General features: G+C 33.8%; 1 long non-coding RNA gene across 1 annotated transcript; it reads left to right on the top strand.

Annotated features, from left to right (window-relative positions):
- The first annotated feature begins 796 nt into the window (after window positions 1-796).
- LOC119079007 lies at window positions 797-8,107 on the top strand. The gene is made up of 3 exons (XR_005088097.1): window positions 797-825; window positions 1,511-1,514; window positions 8,096-8,107. It is a non-coding gene; the product is annotated as an uncharacterized LOC119079007 (long non-coding RNA).
- Window positions 8,108-9,070: the final 963 nt, after the last annotated feature.

The raw sequence follows: 9,070 nt of genomic DNA on the forward strand, positions 1-9,070 counted from the left end.
TGTCACTGCTTTTAATTTGTTTCTTTTCTATCTGCTCCTTTGTGTGACGTTCACTCTAACGTTGGTGCGTTTCCTATTCCTTGAAGTACCATACGTATATGTATGACTACTCGCACCACCATAGCATGGGTATGATCGAGTAAATTTTACCTTAATCGTTCGATTTTTATCATATCAATAAAATGTTTTTTAGTCGAAAATAGCATTGGTGCAAGGTATCATCAAGGTGCAAATAAATATAAATGCATTGTTAGTGTCTGGATGTTTCCCCTTATTATACATAAAAAAAACGAATAAAAATGAAACAAAAATTGTAAATTCAACATCTGCTTTCACATTCGATGTAATTATTTTTGGGCCAATTTTTTTGTTTTGTTTTCGTTATCTATTCTCGAAAAGAAATATTAATGGCAACCCACCTCATCATCATCAGCTGCTTATTCTAATTGTCTAACGTCGGTTTTTTTGAGTGCGTAAATGCGTTTTGCTAAGTATGAAATTAGGACTGTTTGGAATAGCAAATAAATTTACAGCGGACGTCAGTGAAATATAGGAAGTGAAAAGCCATGAATAAAAAGGTCTTGCATTGGATAGTACCTGATGACACAACACCGCTCGATGTAAGTGAACCTGACAAATTATTTTCATTATTTAAATGGATGTTTCTGAGGTTTGTGTTAGTTATGACCAAAGAATAGGGGCTTCGATTTCAGCGAATACTACATGAGTGTCTCTGCTCTCATCATTCGTATACTATTAAGATCATTCATAAATAACGTCATCATATTCTTTCAAGATACTTCCGTAATTTGCATAGGAAACTTAGTGAAAATTTTAAACAAAAGAATTCGCTGTATAGCACACGCGTTACAATGCTGGCACAATATTTCCTCTTTACTACCATTTCTCATAATCAGTAAGTCATAAACATATGCTCCAGTAACTGGAGTCCAGTTTGAATATCTTTATTTGAGAATCGCATTTTTGACACATGATGCCCATTTGTGACACTAATTCCACACTTTCGTTCCACGCACTCATTCCACACACTTATTACACACTGTGGAATCCACAGACTCATTTCACAAACACATTTTACTAACTCATTTCACGCACTCATTTCACACGATTTCTATTTTCATAAACATTCACGTTTAGTGGCAAAGGTACCGCAAGGTAGAGTGGTGAATTTGTATTGAAGTTAACTCTATTCTGAAGAGAATAGGAAACTGCCACACCCCGAATTTGTATTGTGTGCCAAAATACCCTACCATGCTTAATAAAAAGCCACTGACTTGTATGAATATCAATGGACTGGTATCAACTTTTGAATTTAGTCCAACCAGGTCGCCAAGGCAGAGCTATCTAAAGCAACCGCATACACCTTATTTACAAAATTAGGAGGCCTAAAATCGCAGAGAAGGTACGCTTGAAAATTTCGTTATATTAGAAGTGTATGGAATGCAGCGTACACTGTCCGATATTTTGACTCCTAATTTTGTAAACACAGTTAAGTGTTGCTTTAGCATTACTATTTTTAGTCAATGCTCTCATGTCTCATTTTCTATGGTTCTTTCAATCATTAATTAGTTTAGAAGCGTCGTACACCTCAATTTGCATTTGGTTAATTTGAATTTTTCTTAGATTATCAGATCAGGTATGCGTATGGTCAGATCATCCAAATCTGGATAAATCTAAGAAATTCATTTGGTGCACTATGTGGTGCAGATAAAAATCAGAACGAAATTTGCATTTTTATTAAAAACATAGTCGATGTCGATGTCTAGCTTAAAATAATTTACGGAGGAAAAAAATGTACAGCAAAATCCATGCATGAAAGCATATCAAAACTGCCCCGAAAGCGCTTAACTTCAGCACTCATTTTATATATGAAAAACAAATGAAAAATGACGAATAATGAATTTTGGTGGAAGCCATTAGTTTGTTGATTTGTGAAGGAGACAAAAAAACATTTGAATAAAAAATGACGACAAAAAAGGTCTTATAAATATAAAATTTTGCATGTCTAGAAACGAGAGAAATTGTTGTGGCGAAAGCTTATCCAAAGCGTGAATCTACTATAAAGGTTTTATCATGCAATCCACTTACCTTGAAAACAATATCATTACACTCTGTAATTTATACATTGTTAAAACTCAATTCGAATAAAATGTGAAATGAACAGAATGAAAAAAAAAAGAAAAAAATCCTCCCGAATATAAATCACACCCTATTGAGTGTGGTGAAATGTTTAAAGACTTTCGTGAGATTTACGAGACATGTTAAGAGTTTTCCCTTTTCCACTGTCGAAATGTTCAAAGATCGAGAACTTTTCATCGTGAATTTCAAATCTCCATTTCCTTTAACAGTGTAACGATAATTCTATAAGTGCTGTATGAAATACACGAAAACCTGCTCAAACCAAAAAGTAAAATAGAAAAAAAATTAGCACGAAAGTTATACATGAAATTTTGTGTTTCGTGAAAATGTTGGTTATACTAGGCGAATGTAATAGAACTATTAATTTGTTCCTTGCAAAATTTACATTCTAAGCACAGCGAATTATGAAATTACGTTCGAGCATGACCTTCATACGTTGGTGATTTGTTTTTCTTTAATTATATACGTAACAGCATAAATCCAGGCATATTTCAACAATGTTATTAATGATTACAGTTGTGGACAGCTTTGCACATTGTACTTTTTCGAAAATTTTTGAAAATTCTCCAAACTCGTGAAATTCTTAAAGTTGATGAAAATTCTCGAAAATTTTGAAAATTCACGAACCTTTTCGGGGTCCTTGAAATTCGTGAAAATTTTCAACATTTATGAGATTTCTCAGAATTCTTGAGATTCTTTAAAATTCGTGGGAAATGTAAAAAATTTTCTTGTAATTTTGGAAATTTTTACAAATTTCTAGAAAATTCTTGGATTCTGGAAATTTGATTTTTTTTGTAAATTCTCTAGATTCTAGAAAACTCTTGAAAATTATCGTCGACAAAATTGTCATTATTGTTATATTAAATCAACATCCATGTGTCAACTAACTCAAAATAATCTGGCAAACATATGATGAAGTAGTAGATTTCGTATCAATCTTCTGGAAATACTTGTAACAAAAGAAACTGAGAAATGATTACAGATGGCGTTGTTTTCGTTCAGCCGGTTTGGTCAGCGCAGCGCCATCTGTTATCATTTCAACTCTATAAACTGTACTATAAACATATGTCGAATGTGAAAGGTAGGTAAGAAATGATGAAGTAACGAAGAAGAAGTGATTTGAGTATACGATTTGTACTGTGGCTGCACGTTATTATTCATCTATTCATCGAATGAGCTTTTGTTATGCTTCAAGGAGCAATCATTGTAAGTAATACCTGTACAAGGATTTTAAAGAATAATTTGTCAAAGTGCATAGCACTGCTCCAAGCATTAGCAAATGTCATATGTAGAAAAGCCTCCAAATTTTTGGTACATGTATGCGAGTACCAAGAGAGCATCACTCCTGCAATAACGAAAGAAATGAAAAGTCTACTTTAATTCAATCAGTCTCAATCTTCAGGACAATTTTTGCCTGGAGTCTTTGAACTGTCAGAACGAAATGTTCTCAGCTTGTATGTGTCAGTCCAAGCAAGATTGAGCCCATATAATAAAATTGGTAGCGCACCTCCAATGTGTACGCTATATCGACATATTAACTATATTTTCGTTACGAGACGAATTCCCACCATCTGATGCCAATTAAAAATCCGCACAGTTATCCAAATCCGCTCACAGTCTCTACCAACATCAATCCACAATCGTGTGTGATTATGTTTTTTATTCGGCTAAATTGAGTCTTCCCTTTTCGGAGTCTGTGGGAAACCGATTTCGTATAGAATCAAAACGCGAATGTTTAATCGAAATTAATTACCAAAAAATGCCTTGTGCCCCGTATCCATCAAACGAATAACAGGAGAGAAAAAAGAAATGAAAGAAAAAACATTTTTTACCAGTTTATGGCTAAAAAAACAACACAATTGACCTACCCGCAGTTTTTATTCGAACCGTACGATGAGGGTAAAAACTGCATCGAAACGTTTTCTTTCGAACGAAATTTATAAATTGAATATTATCACATGACAGAACTTATTTTATGCAACGGTGTAGGGTGTATATAGCGTAAGTGAATAAAAAACCCAACAATCTTGCGATCAAATCTAATTATGAGGAACACTGTTGATGTTTTGGAAATATATCAGTGGGTTATTCGGTGGTGTTTTTATTTTTTTTTGTCAAATTACGAATAGCATATGGTTGGTATACATGAATCGCCAATTTGGGTATAACGTGTTCGGATCAAAATTGTTTAACTTATGGTCGCAAATGTTCTCTTGTCACGAAATGCAATATTAGTCGAATTTGTGCCCGAAAAAAAATTTAATTTTGTGATTCTCCAGCAACTATGATGTGCTTGTGAGAAAAAAAACCTTTAACAGACGGTAAGCATATTAATTGTCGCATCTTTTACATCTTTTGTTCAACTATTCTAATGTTTTGATACAAAATCTGTTACTTCATTTGTTAAACCATTCATTTTGCTGTAAAAGACCACAGTGCAGTGAATGTCATGGGTGATTTTTGTCGTCGATGTCGTTAACAGACGAAATATCCGCTTCATTACTCTTGACTCATCGACCTGTTTTGGCGAGTGTTAGCTTTGCGGGATGAGCCGAGTGGAGTAATCACACAAGCCAAAACAATAACTTACAAGCAATTACGTAAGATTGCCATTAAGTCCCCATTCGTCAAAATAAAAATTTGGAATCTCGGACGTAATGTATACTATTACATGCTTGTGTACGCTTACTGCATTTTGCTGTCACAAACAGTCGAATCGCTTGAACAGATCTTTAGTCAACGATCCGATTCTAAAACTAAAATCGAGAGCGGAGGCAACTAACATTTCTTTGTTATGTCCAATAAATTCATTTCCGATCCATCCGAATAATCTTTCGATACCACTTGACCAAAAAATAGCAATGCCAAGAAACTGCAGACGAAGGAGTAGCTGTCTGAACGAGTTTGATAGATTTTCCGGATTTCAACAGAATCAACAGAATTCACACTAAAACTCTAATTTTTTATACCTAGTTATGTCAATGACTATTAGTCGGTTTTATCGATAACAGATGAATAGCTGGCTGAGTACACAAAAATCCTAGTTAACAAGGACAAGAACTGTGCAAGAATAAATTGATCAAGTTTGCAATAGAAGAAAAACGTCGCTTGTCTTTGCCTTCATTTTTAATTTTTATTAATAAATTGGTAACACATTTTTCCGTTGATTCTTGTTGATATAAGCGTATTGCCTTATTGGGTTCCACGGAACTGACTTGTTATAACACGTCCGGATGAAGCGATAGCCGCTTAAGAAATTCTCTTTCCCTAGAGCCTAGTGCCCTTTGTCCTATTGGATTTAAATTCTTATCTAAAAACACTGCACTATTGGCGTCAAATTTAACCAAAGAACCATCTTGCCTTCTAACGCCCTTACACGATCTAACAACTACTGGTGTCTTAACGTCACCTCCTCTCTGCGGTGTCGCGCATACATGCTGTGGAAATTTATTTTTATTTAAATGAAAAATCATTTAAGTTTTAAATTTTTCCCATATTATCATACCTGTAAAAGTAACCCGATAATTACCAATGCTACCAATTTCATGTTACGTTGTGTGATCACACTTACAGTGTTGAATCGTGATTAATGTACCTCGGTTTTCTGTGGACTTTTTATCGACTTATCACTTTTTATCGACAATTTAAGGAAACATTCTTACCAACTGTTGCGATGTTTATGCGATGTTCTACTCTTAAAATAGAGACTCAACAATATTTATATTTACACAATATTTTACTGCAATATAACAATTACCCGTTTTTCCGTTCCAGTTTTCATTTGCTTCCGATTTCAACTCGTAAACATTTGAGTAAGCTGGTTCTGAAAAATGGTTCAATGTGCATTATCACAATATTCAGCATAAATATTGTTGAACCTTTATTTTAAGAGTAGAACATCGCATAAACATCGCAACAGTTGCTAAAAAGGTTTGTTTAAATTGTCGATAAAAAGTTGTTATAAAAGTCCATGTCGGAAAACAGAGGTACATTAATCACGATTGAAGACTGTAAGGTGAGGTGCGACATACACCGAAAAATGAAACTGGTAGCTCTACTAACAATAGCAATTTTCGGATTACTGTTACAGGTATAGAAATATGGAAAAAATTGAAAACTTAAATCATTTTTCTGTTAAAAATAAAAATACATTTTTGCAGCATGTACGTGCAACACCACAGAGTGGAAGTGACGCTGTAGATATTAGAAAGTGTCATCCCTATAAAAGGCCAGATGGTTCTCACATTGTATTTGACGAAAAAAGTGTTTTATTTTTGGATAAGAATCTAAATCCAGCAGGACAACGGGAACTAACTCGTAATGAAATGCAATTCTTTAGAAAGATATCACTACACACGGAGCTGGTCTAATAATTCAGTTATGTGGAAATAGTGTAACACTATTATGTAGAATTAAATTCGCAAAAATGTGCGAAATTTTGCAAAAATTCGTAGTTCAACATAATATGCCCTGGTGGCATCGGATAATCTCGCACACGGGCCAGCGTGTGCCAGATTATCCTTCTACGGGTGAATTTGGCACACAATCAAAATTCAGTATTATTATTGTGGTATTATTATGGGAGTTTAAAAACAAAAGCTCGAAATTTTTAAAGAGCAATTACGTAGGCATCAATGCCGGTAATTGGTACGTATCTCTTCCCGAACCCAGAGATTTAACGAGTTTTAACAGACTTTTTTTGTTCTCGTCTCACCAAATGCAATTATTGAGATCTTCAAGGGTCAGTTCCTATGTTTTGGACACTCTTCACCTCAGAAATTGATACCTACATCTTCCAAGTTCTCCTATGCGTAGGGCAGGCCTCACCTCGGAAATTTATAATTACATCTTCTAAGTTCTAGAGCGTAGAGATTCAACGAGCTTCCATATGACTTTTTGCTCTATTTCATGAAAAATTGTCATAATTGAGATCGTCAGAGGTCAGTTCCTATGTGTAGGGCACTCTTCACATCAGAAGTTGGTAATACATCTTCCATGTTCTAGAACCTAGGAATTCAACGAACTTCTATTCGACTTTTTGCTCTATTTCATCAAAAAATCGTCATAATTGAGATCGTCAGAGTTTACTTATACCTTTCCAAATCACTTTTATTTATCAAAATTGACTAAGAATTGGCCATTATCATTCAACAAAGTTGAGGAATTTTCCGGTACACTTTTTCTTGGAACATAAGTACCGCCGCCAGTTTTTTTTTTTTCAAGAAAAAAGTCCTTTCATAATATTTTAGCATTGAATGACTCTAACTAACGCAAAAATAAAATCTCAGAAAAGTCATCGGGATCGCGAGATATTCCACTTTTAAGTTTTTCATACAAATGGCTTTTCCGGCCGGAAAATCGATTTTCCATTTTCCGGAACAAAATTTAGTTCTATACTTTTTCACTACAAACAACATGCGATATCAAAAAAATTCGAAAATCGAAAAGCAAGCGGAGCCACTTTTTCTGACACAAGCACCTGGACTATTATTAAAGTGGTTCACTGTTCACTATTTGTAGTTTCGCATGTAACTCTTCGCAACTGTTTTGTGTTGTTTGTCCGTCGGGAAGAATGCGCAATTTTTTAATTATTTCCATGCGTTATTCGACGTCTGAATTTTTTCCGTATGCGTCGTGGATGCGTTCTTCAAACAAGATCAGATTTTTGTAACGTAACACGTGAAATTTCTTTTTGAGTAAATTTTGTTTTTAACCTGTCACATTACCGTCTATATTAACAATTTCACTATTCAAACTATTACTTCAATGTTTTCAGAGATTGATTTCAGAAATCTTTTACTTCATTTGTTTGGATTTGGAACATGCTTTTTGCTTTATAAAACCTCTTTTAGTCAGAGCTTGTCATTTATTATTGTTGTCGTTGTTGATAATAGATGACGCCGTCTGTATTACAGACTCTGTAACAGGTTCAGAGAAAAATATTTTTTTGAAAGAGGAAATTACTTTTGACGCTTGCAATACTTTTGTAACGCATGAAAATTTTTGACGCATGAAAATATTTTTTTTATGGGCGAAAATATTTAAGTATTTTAAAATTACAGTAATCCCTAACAACAAAGCCGTTTATAATAAAAATCGAATCGAATAGCTTTTCGGGCTAAATTGGTTTTTCCCAATAAAAAAACTTTCTCAAAATTTTACACGCATTATTCTCCTTACATAAACACAAAAATTTAATGAATAAATAAGGTGGCTATTAATTCACATATGGATGTATGTAATTTCGAACGGGTAGGTAATATTACTTCAGAACTATATACGCCATTGTAACATCAGAACGACAACGTATCTCTTTCTATTTCGTTATACATTTAACCATGTAGAATATGAATTTAATGGACGCTAAAACGCTAATGGCATAAAATATTAATAAACATCATTTGTCACAATTCCCAAAAAAGTAAGGCCAAAATGAACGAAAATTTTTAATATGTAAATTATGTTGCTCTAAATGTAAAGTGGAGAGAAAGTGTATGTAATAATATCGAATATTGAAATATTGAATAATTCGTATATGCCATAAATATTAGACATTTGGTTCATATTTTCCACCTTCCATTGTAAAAGTTCCTTCGGTTTTTTTTAGTTTATTTTTTGGTTATTGCCCACTATAGTACAACCACCCGCTCCACCACCACCCCCAAAAAATGTCGATTTACATTTATTATTCATAATAATTGCGTACGGACTGCTATTACTGAATTTTTTTGGTAAATGTGGAAACATGCTATCTTACAATATCTTTTTGCTGGACAGTAATACGTTTTAGAACGCATGGGATACGTATATACGTATGTTTCACTGTAAGTATCTGTACTCTACATACACACACTTGATATATACCTGGTAGTCACACACAATCAGTCCTTTTTAACTTTTCTAGCAATTA

This window comes from Bradysia coprophila, unplaced genomic scaffold, assembly GCF_014529535.1.
Source record: "Bradysia coprophila strain Holo2 unplaced genomic scaffold, BU_Bcop_v1 contig_297, whole genome shotgun sequence".
Taxonomy (NCBI): Eukaryota; Metazoa; Arthropoda; class Insecta; order Diptera; family Sciaridae; genus Bradysia; species Bradysia coprophila.